The sequence below is a fragment of the Lepidochelys kempii genome, chromosome 6 (assembly GCF_965140285.1).
Source record: "Lepidochelys kempii isolate rLepKem1 chromosome 6, rLepKem1.hap1, whole genome shotgun sequence".
In the NCBI taxonomy this organism is placed as follows: Eukaryota; Metazoa; Chordata; order Testudines; family Cheloniidae; genus Lepidochelys; species Lepidochelys kempii.
This window is the reverse complement of record NC_136385.1, coordinates 124,810,298-124,831,077: the sequence shown is the minus strand read 5'-3', so window position 1 is coordinate 124,831,077 and position 20,780 is coordinate 124,810,298. Positions and strand designations below refer to the sequence as shown.

The following is a 20,780-nucleotide window of genomic DNA, read 5'->3' as shown; positions in this document are numbered from 1 at the left end:
GGTAGAGAGGTGTTTGGAAGCCAGTGCCTGGCCCCAAGAAGGGCACGTGTTTGGTGCAAACAGAGGAACAGGCAAGGAAAAGGATGGGCATCTTTAAAAATGGATGCTCTGCAGTCTACCACGGAGACATTTATCCCGTCCACAGACTGACGGATGGATGCCCCTAGATGCCCACACCTCTTGCACTTTCCCTGGAGGGGCAGCACTTGTTTTGAAAGCAATGATGACACTGTTCCCCAAGTTCATGGCTGACCAATGGAACTTTCCCTGGTGGCAGGGTAGCCACCCTTTCACGGTGGTAACTTGGCACTCTTGAGCCAGGTGTTTGGCAGCCCTCAGTGAACGCATACGTTTGTCCGTGAGCAATTGTAGCAGTCCTTGGTCTTTTAAGGGAGCAAGACGTTGTGTCACTCTTTCTGGAGCTGCAGCATGCAGAAGTGCAGCCAGAGGGAGGGAAAAGCAGAGGTGGCTTTTAAGCCCCCTTTGCACTTCCAATCAGCCTAGAATCCTAGTGATCAAAACTGTTTGTGGTGTAATTTAGGGAACTGTCTGTGATGTCCAGAGTGGCTTGTAGCAGCGTGTTGATAGCTGTGCCCCACCCCCTATGCTGGTACTTGCAAGGGGCATGCACAAGTCCAGCACACCATCTGTGCTGGGGAAATTCTCCTCTGACTGGCTGTGAAGCTCTTACGGAGCAGTGAACGTGGATTGTAGCAGAGGAGAGAATCCCTCCTGTTGTGCCTTTGTGGGTGTCTTTGAAAAGTGTTAAACTTATGACAAAGGTAATATAGCCATTTTCCGTCAGATAGGGTATGGTTCCACCTCTAGCCTAAGGCTAGACAGTTGCTACAATGTCTTGCTGGTGGGTTTAGATCACATTTCAGTAAAGTCACAACTCTTTCCTCTCCTTTGAGCTGACCTTGACTGTCATTCATGTATGGACAATACCAAGCTGGGAAGGGTTGCAAGTGCTTTGGAGGATAGGATTAAAATTCAAAATGATCTGGACAAACTGGAGAAATGGTCTGAAGTAAATAGGATGAAATTCAATAAGGACAAATGCAAAGTATTCCACTTAAGAAAGAACAATCAGTGGTACACATACAAAGTGGGAAATGGCTGCCTAGGAAGTAGTACTGCTGAAAGGGGCCTGAGGGTCATAGTGGACCACAAGCTAAATATGAGTCAACAATGTAACGCTATCGCAAAAGAAGCGATCATTCTGGGATGTATTAGCAGGAGTGTTGTAAGCAGGACACAAGAAGTAATTCTTCCGCTCTATTCCGCGCTGATTAGGCCTCAACTGGAATAGTGTCTCCAATTCTGGGTGCCACATTTCAGGAAAGATGTGGACAAATTGGAGAAAGTCCAGAGAAGAGCAGCAAAAATGATTAAAGGTCTAGAAAACATGACCTATGAGGGAAGATTGGAAAAAATGGGTTTGTTTAGTCTGGAAAAGAAATGACTGAGAGGGGACATAACCTTTTATGTACTTGAAAACTGTTACAAGGAGGAGGGAGAAAAATTGTGCTTCTTATAGGACAAGAAGCAATGGGCTTAAATTGCAGCAAGGGCAGTTTGGGTTGGATGTTAGGAAAATCTTCCTAACTGTCAGGGGGGTTAAGCACTGGAATAAATTACCTAGGGAGGTTGTGGAATCTCCATCCTTGGGGATTTTTAAGAGCAGGTTGGACAAACACCTGTCAGGGATGGTTTAGATAATACTTAGTCCTGCCATGAGTGCAAGGGACTGGACTAGATGACCTCTCGAGGTCCCTTCTGGTCCTATGATTCATATGGTCCCTTCACAGTGGAACCCTCCAGATCTGTTTCCTGGTCAGTGTGTTCTCTGCTGTGCATTTGTTGATGTTTCTGGTGGCTCTTTTTAGTTTAAAGAGTGTGTTTGTTACATATTAATTTTTTGTGTTTCTAACCTCCCTCTTTCTTTTGCTCTTCAGAAATGTCATTCCTGGGACTGTGCAAGAAATCCTAGAGAACTGTAATGTCTAAGCCTATACGGAGTGACAACGCTAAGGTACTTTTTAAATTGTTGCACAATTTATTATGGGAATTGTTTACTGGTGCACAGATCATTGCTCTCTGATTTCCTCTCCTCAGTGCAAACTCTTGGCATCCAACTCAAGGCCTCTTGTGATTTTTGGAGGGCCTGCCATGTGGAGCATCACCTTTTCCATAACAATGACCTTATCTCATGACCGCCTGAAACTCTGAGGCCAAAAGAAGTGTCATTCCACAATAACAGGCCAGCAGGAGCCATCCCTTGTAGATAAATTACAGCTGCAGGATAGGTCTGGGTTTCTGTGGGAACATGAGTGACCCATGTAGTGTCATCTACCCAAAGATATATCTGCTGTTCCAAGCTGTCACTCATCACTCTGGCTGCCCTAGCAGACACGTTCTCCCTTCTGTTTGTATGGGCACACTGCGTCCCCTATAGTTGTCTTAGTAAGACCACATTTTGGGCCGGTACTTGCTGTCAGCCTTGATGGTGTTCCCAGGTCAGGGTTTTTTGCCTTCCTCTGCAGCGTGGGGCACGGGTCACTTGCTGGAGGATTCTCTGCACTGTGAAGTCTTTAAACCATGATTTGAGGACTTCAGTAGCTCAGACATAAGTTAGGGGTTTGTTATAGGCGTTGGTGGGTGAGATTCCGTGGCCTGCGTTGTGCAGCAGGTCAGGCTAGACGATCATAATGGTCCCTTCTGACCTTAAAGTCTATGATTCTATGAACTCCTGGACATCTGTGTAACAGAAGGCTTTTAAAAGATACTTTTCAGAATGCAGCTATCTCTTGGGGCTAACATATTGCTAAAATTTAAATGAAAGGCCTTTTAATAATTGTTCCTGCCACACTTGTTAACTTTCAGATGCTAGCTTTCTCTGCTGCTTGATCCTGCAGTGATGCCATAATGCTGAATTTTGGACAGCCCTCATCATTACCATGGCAACAGACTGATGTCACAGACTCAAGGACATGACTTCAATGCATGATCATGCAGAGGCAGAACCTGATTTGTGAAGGAGAAAGCTGACTAACAGACACCTGAAAAGCAAGCAAGGGGAAGGAAGGTGTTTCAGTTTGAAAATCGCCCTTTTTAAAAGGCAAATATGAATCTGGTCACATCTTAGAGACGGGAATGTTCTGCATGGATGGATGGACGTTTTTAGAATCGATATGCTGACATTTCACAGGTATCCTGTATCTTTTAATCTGAGTGTTCCTTCTCGGCTGAGAAACTTACCTTTCAGTTTAAGACCTTTTAGTGCACCATTTTAAGACTCTTTGTATCTCGTGAACATAGTGAGAAAAATTCTGCTTAGTTAATATATTCAAATAATTAAATTTATTTCCTGAAGCTTTTATTTCACCCGTAACGTTTGAAAGTGAAAGGGAACGCTGCATCTGCATTATGGTCACATTTTCCTATATCCTATTCACAGATTCCAAGATTGTTTAATGTGGTCTCCACCCATTTCATTTGGCTGCAACCTTTGCTCCCATGAAAGCAAGGCTGATTGTTCTGAATTGCTGTGTATATGTGCTTTGGCACGGCATAAAGGTACCTACAATAGCACATCCATTGTCTAAAAAAAAAAGAAGCTTGCACTAATAACTACAAATAAAAGGGTGCAGTGCTGGGGCAAGACAGATAATGGTGTTTTTCCCACCCATTATGTACAGCAAACTCGTAATGCTCTTGTCTTTTGTGTGAGCTCTTAATAACAGTGATCTAGGGTTTAGTTTCATTAATAGAGTAATGGTGGACTAAAGTGTTTGCATAGTTCATTGCTGTGCTTCTAAGTCAGTGGCTCTTAAACTTTCCAGATGACTGTACCCCTTTCAGGAGTCTGATTTCTCTTGCATACCCCCAAGTTTTACCTCACTTAAAAACTACTTGCTTACAAAATCAGCCATAAAAATACAAAAGGGTCCCACACACTAGTACAGCAAAATGGCATACTTTCTCATTTTTACCATATAATTATAAAGTAAATCAATTGGAATATAAATATTGTACTTACATTTCAGTGCATAGTATATAGAACAGGAGAAACAAGTCATTGTATAAAATTTTAGTTTGTGCTGATGTTGCTAGTGCTTTTTATGTAGCTTGTTCTAAACTAGACAAGTATCTAGATGGATTGATGTACCTGCTGGAAGAACTCTGCATACCCCTGGCCGAGAACCACTGCTCTAAGTCACTATCTCCTGAATGTGGACTGTTCGGCTCCTCACATCTGAGGATGGGAGACCTAAAAGCTCTTGATTGCACAATGAAGTGTTGTGCTTTTACTTGCATGCGTTGGACAGGTTTTTACCAAATGGACTTGCTGATTTAAGTAAAGCATTTGCACTTGCAGTTAGCAGCCTGTGCATCTCCCTGAAAAAAAAATAGTGCTTTCGTGTGTGGCTAAAATAGTTTTGAGTAGTGTCATTCCATTCTGAACGACTGAATGGATGGCCCAGTGTGTCACACTGCTACAGGATCTGATACAGGTGACTGAGAGTTGTTCATATTGAAGAGCTCCATAAAATGACTGGGGCACACTTTAAGCACGTGTGCAGCCCACCAGTGTTTCCTAGTGCTGAAGTCCTTTTGCAGGAACTCTCTGAATAGTTTCTGCTTAATATAGTTAGAACTACTGTAGGCAACCTTTGGAAAGTACCAGTTGTTTTTAAATGTTTCATTGTACAGTATTTGACAGGGCAAAAAAATTTCAAGCTGATCACTTTGAGTTTAGAAAAATGAGCAGAGACTTCTTATTGCAGCACAATCTCCTCCAAGAGCAGGAATCCATAGAATAGTAATAAGCAAGGAGAATTATCGGCTCAATCGGGAGGCTTGGACTGAGGACCTCATCTCCAGCTTCAGGGGACAGGAAGTACCACGAGACCTGGGGCTTCACATTGCTCTGCAATGACCAATCCAAGAGTAACATTCGTGGGCTATGAAGAGTCCTGTCAGCCTTCATCCAGGTGAGAAGGTCATTGTGATATGACCCTTTAAGGGGGAAAGTTTGAGGAACCCAGAAAAGTGTTTGGGGAGGTGGGGAAACTCAATATGTACAGAAGTCCAATCTTGCAGTGGAGCCTGTTGAAGGAGCTGTATGCACCAGACAAATGTAGCGACACCCAGCTTTTAAGTGAAGGGACCTTGGAAAGCTGCTATCTGGTCCCGTGAGTGTTTGGAGGAGTGAGTAGTTGGTTTGGCCTGTGGATATTTTTCTAATGGAAGGTGTATTATGTGATGACTTTGTACTTTGGCAAAAATGCATGTTCTGTAAGTGCTTAAGAAATGTCTCTTGGATTGTTTGTATGAAGAACCATGTAAAATAGGTTGGAAATATTTATTTGTCTCTTGTTTTTGAGGTCTGTGTAAAATTATACAATTAATGCAAAGAGCAGGGGATGCCTCTTCCTAAAAAGAAGGAGAGACCTGACAGTGGGAAAAGAAAAGGGGTGAAAAAGGCAGAAGTGAAGAGGGATGGTTCACTGGGTGTTCATCCAATAAAGACCTCATCAGGTGGGAGTGAGACAGATTTACAATGTGTAACAATAGATTACTGATCTACATCTCCAGGAATAAAAGCCCCAGATTTTCAAATTGTTGAAACTCGTGTTTTAAAAAAAAGACTTGTGTGTAGTTGTTCTTAGCAATCTAGTAATCCTTAATGAACATATGAAGTAAACTTTGGGGAATTCTTCTCCTGTCTCTGTGCTATACAGTATTTTCTTTGGTATCTGGTAGCTGCACCTGAAATTATTAAAACTGAAAGCTTTCTGTAAAGCCAGTTCACTTTTGCCATTGGTTTACTTTTTTCATCCTGTCACTTGGAGCAGTCGATTTCACTTCTTTGTTCTCCTACTGTGGCTGAATGCTGCAATGGTAGGGTGGTGTAGACTTCTGGTGAATAATAATGCTCTAAAAGTAAAGTGTATGCAAAGAAATTTTGAAAATACATTTTTTCACTTGACCAAAAGTTGTTTTTTACATACCCTAAATTTTGAGCCTACCCTGACCCAACAGTGTGGCTTTAAAATATTTCCCCCTTTCCCCTACCTTTAAAACCAAGTAATTTGTTACTGCCATTATGCATTGGCCTGTCTACTTAGGATGTGGTTGTACTTCCCCAGGAATTGCATGAGCAGTGTTTCAGCACAGGGATTCCTCTTGCTCCAGCAAGTAGTTTCATTTCTCTGTAGTGTTTTGAGAGGCTGTAGGGTGGGATGCAGCTACAGTGAGTTTCCAGATTCCTATCACTGTGAGTGAGGAGGGGCTGTTTATAGTAGTGATGATAAAAAGAGTTATTTGGAGGTTAGTCAGTGGTACAATTATCAGAGCTATGAAACAGTGGAGGAATAGCTCAAATTGAAAAATTAAAAAGACTTAAAAAACCCCTGTTTTTTTTTCTTGCGGGAGAGGTTTGAAATTTTTTCCTGCAAGCGTGTAGAACACTAATGAGACATGTTAAATGTTGAGAGATTAAGTTGATACAACTTGATTATTGCTCTAGCAATGTTCTTTCATGCTAGTAAAATTCAGTTGGCTTTCAGAAGAGGGATTTAGTTGTGATTTGTTGCCTAAATCCCAACGCTAGAAGCAAGCACTCTGAAGTTGCATTTTTATTCTGTCTCTAGTGTTATGTTATTACATCATGCAGTAAATCTCTTACAGAGCATTATGTACAGAGAGCCCTAAAAGTGTGTTGAATAATTTCATGGTGATCCCATTGCCCCTATCAACTTAAATCAGGTCCATTTAAACAAGCCTGTTAGAAGTAGTTTCAGGTACTTTATCTGCTTCTGAATCCCCTTACGAGTTTGTTTGTGTGTTCATTCACTTTTCCTCCTCTTAAAAATTCTTTTGATCTCCTCTGTTCTGTGGGTTTCTCCTACATAGAAGATATTGACTGACCCTACAGGGAAAACAGGGAAATTGACTATACACAGAGTTCTATTTTCTCAGTTTGCTTACATTTGATATCTTTTTATTTAATCTTTCAATTAGTCCTTCTAGAGTCTACTTGGAATAACAGTAGGGACAACATTTTCAGGCAGATACTTTTTAGAAAAGCGTGTGTCTCTTTAAATTAGTAGTTTGCATCAACAGAGCCCACAGCAAATGGGTAGACTTTTATAGTACGCTAAAGTCCGGCAGTGGGACTGGGATCCCATGGGTCCTGCAGGACCCACTGCCATAATAGTGGGAGTGGGTAAAATGTTCTTTGATGCGGGTGGGATTGGGTGGGTAAAAAAAACAAACTGCGATAATTTGTGGAAAAACACTAAATCTCTCGTCAGTTTGTCATAAATAGAATTTCAGCGATGTAAAGCAAGTTTTTCTTTTTTTAAATAAAGGTTTTAATAGTTAAATTTAGGCGAGGGATAGAAGCAGATTTGCTGTCTAACAGGAGTTCAAGTTTTGGTTTTTTTACATGGTTTAAGCAAGATTTGTTAAATTGTTTTAGTGGTAAAAATTGTCGGAATTGTGTGTGTGTAAAAAATTAACAAACTTTTTTTTTTTTTTTTTTTAGTAAGATGGGGGTATCTCTCTTGCAGGATTTGTGGGATCTCAGGTTTTTGCAGGTGGGAGCAGGATAAAAATGCAACAATGCAGGAGCGGGTGAGAGTGGGTATTGTGGGGCTGAGTGGGATTAACAAATAGTCCAGTGCAGGGTTTCTGATATATGCTGCAAATTTTTTTTTTTTAAAGTATGAAGGGAGGGACACTGAATGAGATTCCTCTTAATTCATCTATTATCAGAATTCCAGTGCAAACTAGAAAACCTCTTTTGTTGAAATTTGGATATTATTTTTTCAGCCTTTTTTTTTTCTTTCCAAATAATTAATGAAATTGCAATTCATGCTGTTTGTATGGTAGTTGCTAGTGCTTGGAACAGTTAAAAGTTTAATCATCTAAGTAGTTGCTAGTCATGATCTTGTGGTTCCTAGCTCTAGGTTTTGTGGCTCCTGTTTCCTTTTTTTTAAGAGCCATGAAGTTTATAGGTCTTGAAATTGACTGTTGCAAAGGGCAGTTGTAAAATCTGAACCAGTAATGTCAGAAGATACAGTAGTGAACTTTGGTCTTTGCTGTTGACTTGCTCCTCAGAAAGGCTTATACACAGTTGAACTTGTTTGCAAAGGACATCTATCATGTTTTCTCCATTGAAAGGTTTATAGAGAATCTGACTGGTAATTGAGTAAGGTATGACTTTTAACGGAGGTTATCACATGCCTCTGTTTTTATCCAACATGCAACATCTTTAAGATGAATTTAAGCTTGTGGGCACATATCCGTGCTTTTGAATGCATGTTACACTGCCTAGTCCTTGTCTATATGGCAGCCCCTCTGTCTCGGGTGGTTGTGGCAAGTAGCTTTGCACTGGTGGGGTTGTCAAGTTGTGCTTAGTACAGTTGGGGATCCCATCCGTGTGATAACCCTACTGGAAGAATCAAGCCCCGTGTTTTCTGCTTTGACACCTCACTAACCTGTTCCCTTTTTCATGCATGTGCTCTGACTTCATAAGCTGATCCTGTGAAGTTTGTATTCAGGCATCCTCGGTCTGTGTCTAATGGTACTTAGAGAATGTGGTGCCACATGGAAATCACAGAGCCTGATCATGTGAGGTACTGAGTCCCGCCCCCCCCCCCCCCGGCACTGTGGAGTTTTGAACCCTTAACGAGTGGGTTTTGACTGCCTTGAGTGTGAAATCTGTCTGATTGGGAATCCGTTAAATTCTTGTACGTGTGCTCTGAATGTAAAACTGCACCAGCACCGTATGACTGAGAGTCTGGGGCATTCTAGTTCTTCTTTGAGTGATTGCTCATGTCAATTCCAATTAGGTTTGCGCATGCCGTGTGCATGGCAGCCGGAAGGTTTTTCCCCTAGCAGCACCTGTCGGGTCGGTCCAGGTGCCCCCTGGAATTGTGCCTCCATGGCACTGAATATATGGCCCTGCTGGCCTGCCGCCACCTTAGTTCCTTCTTTCTTTTGATGATTAGCAGGAACCCTTGTTATCACTTGCTTTGCAAGAGTACCTTCTCTAGCAGTCTTGAACTTTTTTCCTGTAAATAGGTTATAGTAGTAGTTAGTCTAGTATAGTTGAAACAAGTTTCATTTCGGGGTATCTCCCCTCCTTTTCTCCCAGTACCGGGGCATGCCCTGTGCAGCGTCTGGCAAGTCTATGCCAAGAAGTGATCCCCACACTTTCTGCTTGAAGTGTTTGGGGGAAAGCCACCAGAATGAATGCTGCAAAATCTGCAGGGAATTTTGTCTGAGGACTCAGAAGGAGAGGGATCAGCGCCTCAAGATCCTTCTGATGGAGGCTGCTCTCATAGGGTTATGTTGACTCCTGCCCCTGCATAGTCCAGGTCCCCAGCACTCCCCTATCAGGGAAGGCCCGTGATCTGCAGTTGCCTTCCACACTGAAGACATTTGAGGCTGCCAAGGACCTCATTGCCTTCACGGCACCTCTCCGAGGCGAGACAGGACACCAAGCTCAGTGTCAGTGGCACCCGTGAAACCCTCAGTGCTGTCCAGAGGCAAGCTGGCGATGGTACCGTGCCAGTTGTCATCTCCTCGGCACCGGTCTCCAGTACCGTCCACCAGTGGGCGGATAGGGGAGCCACATCGGTCCCCGAGTTTCAGTCTCCGCTCTTGGGCATCAGTGCACAGTTGATTCTCTTATAGCGAGACCTTGGAGTTGGAAGCAGAATCCTGTAGATCCAGGAGAAGCAGATGATCCAGGACGGACAGATGTGGACATCAGTAGCTTCTTCCGGGGCCCTGACTTGGTCAGTGGCAGGCTCCTGCCCAGTGGCCTTTCTGGACTCCCTGGGCGTTCCATCAGGGTCAGGACCAGAGTCAGAGATCCTACTCCAGGTTGGTGTCTGTGGCCTCAGTATTATATGTGCCTTCAGTACCTCACATGGAACAGGACCAAATGTTTGCTGTGCCAGCACCAACTGCACTGGAAGACTGGGTGCTGCGAGATCCCCTCAGTGCTGAGGGCAGGGAACAGCTAAGGCCTTGTCCTTGCCTGATGAGGTGGTGGCGGGAATGTCAATGGTCCCTGTCCTGCAGGACAGCAGGGTTCTCCAGCAGCTGTTGTGGAGGGTGGTGCAGAACCTGGGGATCCAGGCCGAGCAAGTCGTTGAAACATCAGACCCCATGGTGGACATTCTCACCCCTTCTGTTTCCTCCCGTATTGCCTTGCCACTCATTAAAACAATACAGGACACGCCAAGGCCCTGTGGGAGACCCCCCGCCTCCTTATCACCAACGGCACCTATACACTCATCCCTCGCCAGACTCCCTAGTGATGGGGGTGGCTAATGAGCAGGAGCGCAAAGGTTACCAGGGATCCTCCCTGAAAAACTGGGAGGCGAAAAAGCTGGACCTCTTTGGGAGGAACATTTATTCCACCAGGGGGCTCCAGCTCTGACTTTCTAATCACCAGGCTGTCTTCAGTAGGTAGAGCTACAACTCCAGTGGAGCGATAGCAAAATTTACAGAGCTGTTGCCACAGGACTCCAGGGCAGAGCCCTCCTTGATAGAGGAGGGTAAGCTTATTGCCTGGGCTTTGCTGCAGGCAGCCCTTGATGTGGCTGATTTGGCCACCCGCACCATGGCCTCCGGAGTAGCCATGAGGGGGAGCTCTTGGCTCCAAGTCTCAGGGCTCCCAGATGAGGTCCAACAAACTATCCAGGACTAAGGAGGTAAATTGTGTTTTAAAAAAAGCAAACATTTAAACTATTAAAATTGTACCAGTTAAACGTTTAACCGTTAGGCTCCACTGCTGGCCTGCACCCCCGGGATCCCAGCTGCCAGCCCCAGGGACTCCGCTTGCTGCTGGCCCCATGAGCAGCCCTGAGCGCAGGGCTGGCAGCAGAGTCCCGTAGCAGAGTTTAAACGTTAACCGGAATACCTTACCTTATCGGTTAATGTTTTACATCCCTATCCAGGACCACCTCTTTGAGGGCTCGATCCTCTTTTCAGAAAAGATGGACTCACGGCTTCATAGCCTCAAGGACTCGAGGGCCAGTGTCAAGTCTCTTGGCTTGTACACTTCGGCCACACAATGTAGGCATTTTAAGCTACAACCTCTGCGTCATTTTTACCACCCTCAAAACATGCAGGACTTTTCTCGGAGGCAGAATAGGAACAACAGGAAGAGGTCTCACTCTTTTGAAGGCGCACCCAGGAAGCGACACACCAGTCCAGACTCTGGATCCATTGCTCCTTACTTCTCGTGATAACTGTCCCATTTCTATCCTTTGTGGGCCCGAATTAATTGGATCGCTGGGTACTCTGCATGGTAGAAAGGGGATACTCCCTCCAATTCTCTTCCCTCTCTCCCTTCCACCCGTCTTCCCCGTCCCTCTTTAGGGACCCTTCTCATGAACAATTCCTCACGCAGGAGGTGCACTCGCTCCTTTCGCTGGGGGGCAGTGGAAGAGGTTCCTCAGGAGCTGAAAGGCAAGGGGTTCTATTCCTGGTATTTGTAATACCAAAAGCCAAAGGAGGCCTCAGGCGTATCCTAGACCTTCAAGACCTCAACAAGTTAATGAAGAAACTGAAGTTCCGCATGGTCTCTTTGGCCTCCTTATCCCTTCCTTGGATCCAGGGGACAGGTATGCCATCCTCAACTTGAAAGACGCTTACTTTCGTATTTCAGTAACGCCTCCCACAGAAGGTACCCCAGCTTCATGGTAAACCACAATCATTATCAGTTCACAGTCCTTCTGTTCTGCCTGTCAACGTGTGTTTACCAAGTGCATGGCAGTCATGGCTGTATTCTTACACAAGCGTCGGGTGCAAGTATTTCCGTACCTTGATGACTGGCTAATCAAGGGCTGAGTTAATCAAGGAGGAGTGTGTATGTGGCGGGGAAAGAGTTATGGTTGCTTGGATACCTTCATTGTGAAATACAATAATTCTGCATTTCCTGGTTTCTAACCCTTTCTTTGTTTTTAAACTCTTCCATTCTTTCGTTAATTCTAAATTTTTTTTCTACTGGAAAACCTGTCTGTCATCTATTTCTGCAGTATCACTTGCATGCATACATATATTCGTGTATATATATATAATATATATGTGTGTGTGTGTGTATTCCATGTTCAAAAAGTAACGCAGTACTCCAGACTTCATTAAAATTGGACAGTTGGGAAACACATAAGCCAAGGCTTCCACAGCAATGTTATTGTAGTGGGTACCTTCTAACCTTTATAGCATATGTTTAACAACATATAAAAACAAAGTATCACACTACACAATGAACGATTTTAAACAGGAGTGAAAATATTGTGCTGGAATATAGTGGCTGCGTTGGCTTTTCTGGTGCAATATTTTTTAAACTGTGACCATAGCAATGCACTAACTTTTTTGCATTTAATTTCCGTTTTTTAAAATTAAATACTAGTTGAAAGAAGGAAATTTAATCTGAAGCTTTGTCTTGCAGAACTTTTCAAAGTCCTTGCTCTGGAGCTACTCTGCTTGCAAAGCTAGCAGGCTGGTTGTTACTTGGCCAAAGCTTTAAAAGCCAAATAAATTACATTAAACTACTCTAAGAACTTCTTAGTTTTTAAAATGAATTAACCAACTGCAACAAGATGCACACTGCAATACAAACTGATAGTTTTATATTATGGAACATGGTCTTGAATTTGAAAATATCCGTAACTTAAGACAAATTTTCTTTCAAACCTAGCAAAGTATAAGCAGGTGGAGAACTGCTTATGTACCAAGTTTGAAGTTTCAGAGGTCAGCTGTTTTGAGATACCTTTGCAAAATAAAAAAAATAAGATTTCCATTAAAGCATTGGGTGGGAGCATTATCTTTCATAACTTAAATCCTTTCAAACTTTCATTCAGATCTTCCCAGAACAGACTCTAAGAATGGCAAATTCCAGCACAACCTTGTTTGAGAAACCTGTTAGCATGTGAAAATGGGGAGGGAGATTATAATAGAAAGACTATGCAATTTAAACTAAAGTAGTAATGTAACTGTTTGCACAAGTACTGTAAAAGTTTTGTCTGACCATTGCATAGTTGTTGGTATTTTGTAATCTGGTATCCACGTTGATGTATCCGAGACTTACAGGAGGCCCCTGGGAAAATTTGGATGTTTGGCTGTGATGGGCAACACAATCTGACATCTCCATGTTGGGATGGTTGAATGAGTCTGTGTGGATGAAAAGATGTATTATCCTTTTGGCATAACAAATGGTGTTAAACAGGGTTGGGTTTCCCCTCCCCTGGCCCCCCATTTGCTGATTGGACGCTTCTTCACAGCAATGTGAGATGGGACAACTCATGACATAACCTACTGGGGAGATACATAAGATTCCACTCATAGTCTGTGTACAACAGCAAAGGTGTCAGAAGGATATGTTCTTCTTCAAGTAGCGTCCCTAAGAGTGCTCTGTTTCCTTTGATTGGAGATCTTCCTTTAGCAATGTCCGTTGGGTCTATGCATGTGCTTCATCTAGCTCCATGCCACACACTGAGGATATATAGGGCTGTGCGGGTGAACCACCCTCAGTTCCTTCGCTAACACCTTCGCCCGAGGTGGAGCTCTAGTGAGTCTGCCTTCTGCATGTCTCGGCATGTTTTGCAGTTGTTCTGTATTTAGTTTACTGTTTCTCCTTGGCATGTTGTTGTCAGTATTGGATTTAGTTAGATAGCAGTGAGAGGTTTGGATTTTTTCCTCTCCTTTTTTTTTCTGGGAAGCTTATTTGCCCTGGCTGGGTATGCCAGGCTCTGCAGGTGGTTCTCTGAGTAGATGCAGCTGTGTATTCCACTTAGGTGTGTGCACGCCTAGCACACTGGGGCTGGAGAATTTGCCTAGAAGTACCCTTAGAGGGGTGGTGCTCACACCTCGTGGCTGTAGCTCCTCCCCTGGCTGTCTGAAGCGTCACTGCGCTGACCCCCCAACCCCCCAGTTCGTTCTTGCTGCTGGTGGCTGGACACCAAGCTCTGTGTTGTTTTCAACCTCACAATCTGCTATTCGGTGACTTTTTTTCTGGTTGTACGTAGTTCTAGTACAGTGTTAGACCTGTTATTAGTTGGTTGTAGTTTGTGTTACCTGGTGATGCCCTCACCAGGGTTTAAACATTGTCCGTCGTGTGGGGGAGATCTTAACAATAATCCTCACGTATGGTGCTTGTTGTGCCTAGGCAAAGCCCATGTCAAGAAGTGGTGTTCAACTTGCAGATCGTTCGTGAAAGAGACTCAAGTGGTGAGGGATCTTTGTCTTAAGTAGCACTGGCTCGAACAGGCCACGTGGCTTTTTTGGCACTGAGGCCCTTGTCAGATCGGAGGTTGCCGTCGTGGTCTGAGTGTGCTGTTGCTTTGTGTCCTGGAGCTGGCACCTCTCCAAAGAGATGGAATCTTTCCTTGTCGAGGAAAAGGTCGCAAAATACTGACTGAGGTCGCTCCAGCTCCTGTGGGGACTCATCTCCTTCCTCCAGAAGGAGCATGGATCGGTATGTGGTGAACGCTGGTGCTTGGGATGACAGCGATCGACAAGACCTGCTCCCAGCACTGTGCAGGGAGATCAGAGACCCCATACGGTTGACTCCAGTTTTGGCCCCTGGATGTCCGTCGAGTCTGATACTGACGAGGGTGATGCTGACGCCAGCTGCTGCTGTGCTGGCGGCATGTCAGGCAGCAGTGGACTTCTCTGTCCTGACCTCTCCCTCGGTCCAGGACTTTGTCAGGGCTGCATCCTTTATAATCCTATTGGCTGGGTGGGCTGCTCAACCCTGTGGATCTGTTGGCCTCACACGCTGATGTTTCCCTTCCATGGTCAGGGGAAATGGGCCGGTACTGGACTTGGCACAAGGGACCTCCTTGGCACAAGGAACCTCTTCAGTACTCCTGTGGCTGGTGCTGCCAATGTTACCATGGAGCAGTCACCACTCTTCACCTCAGCAATGTTACTTCAGTATCAATGCTGACTTCAGGGTTGACACTGCTCTTGGCAGTGGAAACATCAGCAGTACCATTTCCACCTTCAGCACCAGCCCCTTCCTCATTCTGGGCTATGGGCATGTCGGACTGGCTGCTCGCAGCCTCAGGGCTTGTCCCAGGTTTTGGGGGAAAGCAATGGGGCTGCTTGGCATCCGAGTTAGGATCTTACTCCTCCTGCTCTCCACTGCTTGAGCAAGGACTATTTGTGAAATGTAATGGGAACCAGGATTGGTGCTTGTCTTGCGATTGGGACGGGGGGCCCTGGCCTGAAGCAAACTGGCCACCAAGACCCTATCCATATCAGTGGCCTAGATGAAAATGAAATCTGTAGGCTGCCCGTTGGTCGCAGAGGTCTGACTCCTTGTCTCGCTTGCAGCCGAGATTGCTGGTGTCAGTTCATTACACAGTCCTCAATGTGGAGAAGACATGCGCTAGCCTTTGCAACCTGAGCTGAAACTTCCCAAACACTTCAAGCAAAATACAGGTAAAATGAGGTAAAATATAAAACAGGTTAATTAACTACAGAAAGATATATTTTAAGTGATTTTTAAGTAGTCGACATATCGCAAGAGAGAGTCGTCCCGTCCCCCTCCCCCCCCCGAAAAAAAAAAAGAAAAAGGATAAGCACACAGTCTAAATCTTATTATAATCGGCAGTATTTAGATCAAGCAATTTTCTCATACCACTGGATGTTACAATTTTTACACAGCCTTCTCTCTCTTGAGCCTGGGACCAGTCTCGTCAGTTGAAGTCTTTGTCTTTCCCATGTTCTTGATGCTCCAGTGTAGGTGGGGGAGGAGAAAGGCAAAAGCATTATGCCACTCTCCCCTATTTTATGTCCTTAGTCCATGTGCCTGGAAGACGCTTGCTCAGATGTATCCTTGTGGGCTTTGCTGAGTCTCCGGGTTGAGCAATTCCCCTGATGTGATCTTGTGCAACTTGAGTCAGAGTTGAGCAGTCGCCTTTGTGTGGTACTTGTGCAATTGTCATTGAATTGCAAACCCTTTGATTACAACTCCCCTGTTGATGGTCATTTAACACCCTCCTGGGAATGGGTCATCACTTAGCAGTAAAGGCTCTCAAACTTACAACCTATTTCAGTAGCAACCATACAGCAAAATCTCATAACTTCATATGCACTAATGATATACGTATTTGAACAGAACAGCGGGTTTCAGCAGATCATGACCTTTCATATGTCCTCTTACATGGCATGTTTTTTATGAAATATCACTATCGGATATGAATGATGAATATAGGGGTTACAGGGTGCTATTTTGAGGTACAGTGTGTCACACAAGCGTCCTTATATATGTCACATACACTGCCACTAGATCCATCTTCACAGCAGTTGTTATGCGCAGGGTATCATGGCTTCAGCTGTCAAGGTTCCTGAGAGGGGTTCAGAATACTGTTGAGTACCTCATATTCGATGGTCTGAAGCCCTTCTCAGGGTCCCTGCACACACTGAAGGATTCCAGGGCCATGTTGAGTTCTCTGGGTATGTACACTCCTGTGAGCAAGAAGAGATTTAGTAGGTCTCAAACTGTCCAGAGGTTGCACCTGGCTCAGTTATCTGGATTTCACAGAATCACTGAATCCGCTAGAAAGAGACAAAAATTCCAGAGGAAAAGAGCTTCTCGCCCTCTTTCAGCAAGTACTTAATAATCATTGAAACAATAATTTTGGTGGTTGGTCAAGAATTCAATTGTCCCCTCACATCTAGTTTGCAAACTGCAACCTTTCACTCACCATCCCACTTTTGAAGACTACCTTTCCCATTTCCAGCAGGCCTGGCGGCATATTACAACAGACAAGTGGGTTATAGAGATTATAACATCTGGCTACGCCATGCACTTTATGTCCCTCCCTCCCATCCCCCTCCCCATTCATAGTCAGGGACCCCTTTCACAAAACTATACTGAGCCAAGAAGTACGCTCTCTCCTTTGTTTAGGAGTGGTAGAACCAGTCCCATTCCCTCACAGGGGGAAAAGGTTTTACTCAAAGTATTGTGCCAAAGAAGGACAGAGAGTAGCAATACATCCCACACACAGGGAATACCTACATTTCTCTGTGGGCCAGGATCATTTTCAATATAGAGTACTTCCCTTCAGCTTCTCTTTGGTCCCGGGGGTATTCTTAAAAATTCTCATGGTAATAGAGCCATCCTGTCCATAGGATGGACCGGGGCAACCGCCCCAGGCCCCACGCTTTGGAGGGCCCTGTGCTTTGGTCACGCGGGGTCCAGGGCAACCTTCAGGGCTAGCGGGGGGCCTGGAGCCGGCAGCCGCAAGCGACCTGTCCCCACCTCACCGGCTCCTGGTACTCGGGGGACGGGGTGGAAGCCAGAAAGAGGTGGGGCAGGGCCTTGGGGGAAGGGGTGGAGTGGTGGCGGGGTCTGGGGCCCCGCACTCCTCAGGGATGGCCCTGGTAGTAGTGGGTTACCTTTGCTGAGAAGCAATTTTAGTCTTCCCATATCTCAACGGCAGGCTATTCAGGGGCCAATCTTACCAAATGGCACTAATTTCTACCCAGACAGCTCTTTCCCTCTTCCAGGAATTTAGGTCTTCAGCTAAATGTAAAAAAAAAAAAAAAAAAACATGTTAGCTCCTGTACAGAGACTATAATTCACTGGGGTATATTTGGATTTGTTGGCAGCCAGGGCCTTCCCTCCCACAGACAGATTCGTAATTTTGGCAAACCTGGTGGGGACAGATTCCCACATCCCAGGTGAGTACCCTAACCACTGGGCTAAAAGTTATGAGAGAGGTCCTACTCCCCCTCGTCCCCACCCTAGCCGTTTTGGGTAAGTTTGTCTACAGGGGCTCAATCCGGTAGGTGAGCTCGGAGCATACTCACAGGATCAGGCCTCGCTGGTGAGTTAGCCAGAGGTACACCTGTCTTCCCCCGATTTGTGCCTGACTCTGGCATCCAGATGCTGGGAATGGGGCTGCATGCCCAGAGGCAGGGCCGGCTCTACAGGTTTTGCTGCCCCAAGCAGTGGGGGAAAAAAAACTGCTGCCGTGGACAGCAAAAGGGAGAAGCTGCTGCCAATTTGCTGCCGTGGCCGGCAAAAGGGAGACGCTGGCGCTGGATTGCCGCAGCTGGAGAAACTGCCGCCCCCCTTCTACCTGCCGCCCCACGCACCCCCTTGGAATGCTGGTGCCCGGAGCCGGCCCTACCCAGAGGCAAAAACTTAAGCACCTAGTGAGCTTTTCACAGCAAGAGTTTGGCGCCTACAGGCTTTGGCGGCCAAGGGGCCTGATTCTGGAATTGAGGCGCCTAAAGTGGCAGTTAGGCACCCAAGATCTTTTGTGAATCTAGCCCTTGGTGTATGTCTTTGAACAGTTAACTGTTACTGTCCACTATCTACCATGGTGCTGAGATGGACTTTTTATCAGTGTGATGTCAGTTTCAACTTGCATGAGTCATGTTTTGGTCACCTATTTTGTATAGTGGCAAGATAAAATGGCCAACACTGTACTGGCGTGCATAGAGGCAATGGAGCTGAAGATACAATTGTAGATGAACAAGTTTTGTTATGCACCTGGATAAGCGTTCTCCAAAGCAGTTGAAAACTGGCTAACCGAAATTGCCACAGGCAAAGGAAACCTGTTTTTAAAGATATTCAGAGACCGGACATGTGACGCTGCATGAAATATGGGTGACTATTTATAATCTTACTGATACCAATATTATGAATCTTACAAGATATGCCGTATAAGGTATCAGTGCAAAAGTTCATATTTTCTAAATATGATAAGCTTATTTATATGTATGTATGATCTTTGTATCGTGAGTTATAAATATGTGATATATCTGCATCTCAGACCTATTCTGTGTTTCTTGGTGAAACCCTCAAACAGATTGGCATCAGCACTATTCTAGCCTGTTTGATGGCACATCAAGGGCAATCAGCTGTACAATGAACCTATGGAGAGACACTAGGGGCTATGCTTATGAGTCAGCAGGACATGTGGACAAGGGACTCCAAGTGCTTTTCTATGCTCATGTGTTATGAGCCTGTGTTTGAGACAGAGGATGTACAAGCTACATGGCAAGGGATATAAAAAGGCAGCTGCATCTTCTCCATTGGTCTTCAGTCGTTCTTTTCACCCCAGGAGTAACTTTTCTACAAACTGAAGCTTTGAATAAAGGACTGAGAGACCCATCCAAACTTTGGATGTGTTCCAGAGGGACTTTACAAGCCAGCAAACTCATCGGATATGTGGACTGTGAAGTAACATATATGTATCTGATTGCTTTGATCATTTGACATCTCTCTTCTTGTTCTTTTCTTTTCTTTTCTAATAAACTTTCGGTTTTAGATATTAAAGGATTGGCTGGCAGCGTAATATTTTGGGTAAGATCCAAATTGATCTGGTAATGTGGCTGGCCCTTTGGGGATCAGAAGAACATTTTGTATAGTGAATAGAGTTTGAAATAAGTTCTTACTTTACTGGACCTATTTGCTGATTGAGAGCCAGAGACTGGAATGCATAAAGGGGGCAGCGTGATTTTTTTTTTTCCAGCTTCTTGGTAAGTAGTGTGGGGGATCAGGAGCACAGTTTGACTGGTTGGTGAATCTGACTACCATATTAACCACCAGTTTTGGGGGAATTGACTCTCCTTTTTGCAGCCTGCCCTGCCCATGGCATTTTCAGTGTGGGATGGTACCTTGGGTCACAGGCACCTCTACAGAATTTACCAGGATGAGCCAAATTGGTCTCTTGAGCCGTAAATGCTTCTTAAAGCAAGGGCTGTCACTGAAAGCCTGCAGTGCATGGTTATGAAATGATTGACCATTGTAATCAATCACATCATTAATTTACAGGAAAAGCTGTTTAGAATTAACGTTGCTGTTCTGAGGAGAATCATGGAATATCAGGGTTGGAAGGGACCTCAGGAGGTCATCTAGTCCGATCCCCAATTAAATCATCCCAGCCAGGGCTTTGTCAAGCCTGACCTTAAAAACTTCTAAGGAAGGAGATTCCACCACCTCCCTAGGTAACGCATTCCAGTGTTTCACCACCCTCCTAGTGAAAAAGTTTTTCCTAATATCCAACCTAAATCTCTCCCACTGCAACTTGAGACCATTACTCCTCGTTCTGTCATCTGCTACCATTGAGAACAGTCTAGAGCCATCCTCTTTGGAACCCCCTTTCAGGTAGTTGAAAGCAGCTATCAAATCCCCCCTCATTCTTCTCTTCCGTAGACTAAACATCCCCAGTTCCCTCAGCCTCTCCTCATAACTCATGTGTTCCAGTCCCCTAATCATTTTTGTTGCCCTCCGCTGGACTCTTTCCAATTTTTCCACATCTTTCTTGTAGTGTGGGGCCCAAAACTGTACACAGTACTACAGATGAGGCCTCACCAGTGTTGAATAGAGGGGAATGATCACATCCCTCGATCTGCTGGCAATGCCCCTACTTATACATCCCAAAATGCCATTGGCCTTCTTGGCAACAAGGGCACACTGTTGACTCATATCCAGTTTCTCGTCCACTGTAACCCATAGGTCCTTTTCTGCAGAACTGCTGCCTGGCCATTCGGTCCCAAGTCTGTAGCAGTGCATTGAATTCTTCCGGCCTAAGTGCAGGACTCTGCACTTGTCCTTGTTGAACCTCATCAGATTTCTTTTGGCCCAATCCTCCAATTTGTCTGTATCCTATCTCTACCCTCCTGCGTATCTACCTCTCCTCCTAGTTTAATGTCATCTGCAAACTTGCTGAGGGTGCAATCCATTCCATCCTCCAGATCATTTATGAAGATATTGAAAAAAACTG

At 44.9% G+C, this 20,780-nt stretch overlaps 1 protein-coding gene across 10 annotated transcripts in view; it reads left to right on the top strand.

Moving 5' to 3' along the window:
• Window positions 1-20,780, top strand: part of FBXO34 (F-box protein 34) — a 63,222-nt gene that overhangs the window by 21,758 nt on the left and 20,684 nt on the right. For 2 of the 10 annotated variants that reach the window (XM_073350042.2, XM_073350046.2), the window contains 3 exons: window positions 1,959-2,035; window positions 2,887-3,211; window positions 4,791-4,997. The gene's annotated coding sequence lies outside the window, so the exon portion shown is untranslated. Of the gene's footprint in view, window positions 1-1,958; window positions 2,036-2,886; window positions 3,219-3,460; window positions 3,580-4,790; window positions 4,998-14,693; window positions 15,488-20,780 lie in introns of those variants that run through there. The other 8 variants (XM_073350054.2, XM_073350052.2, XM_073350043.2 and 5 more) reach the window with 7 other exon arrangements.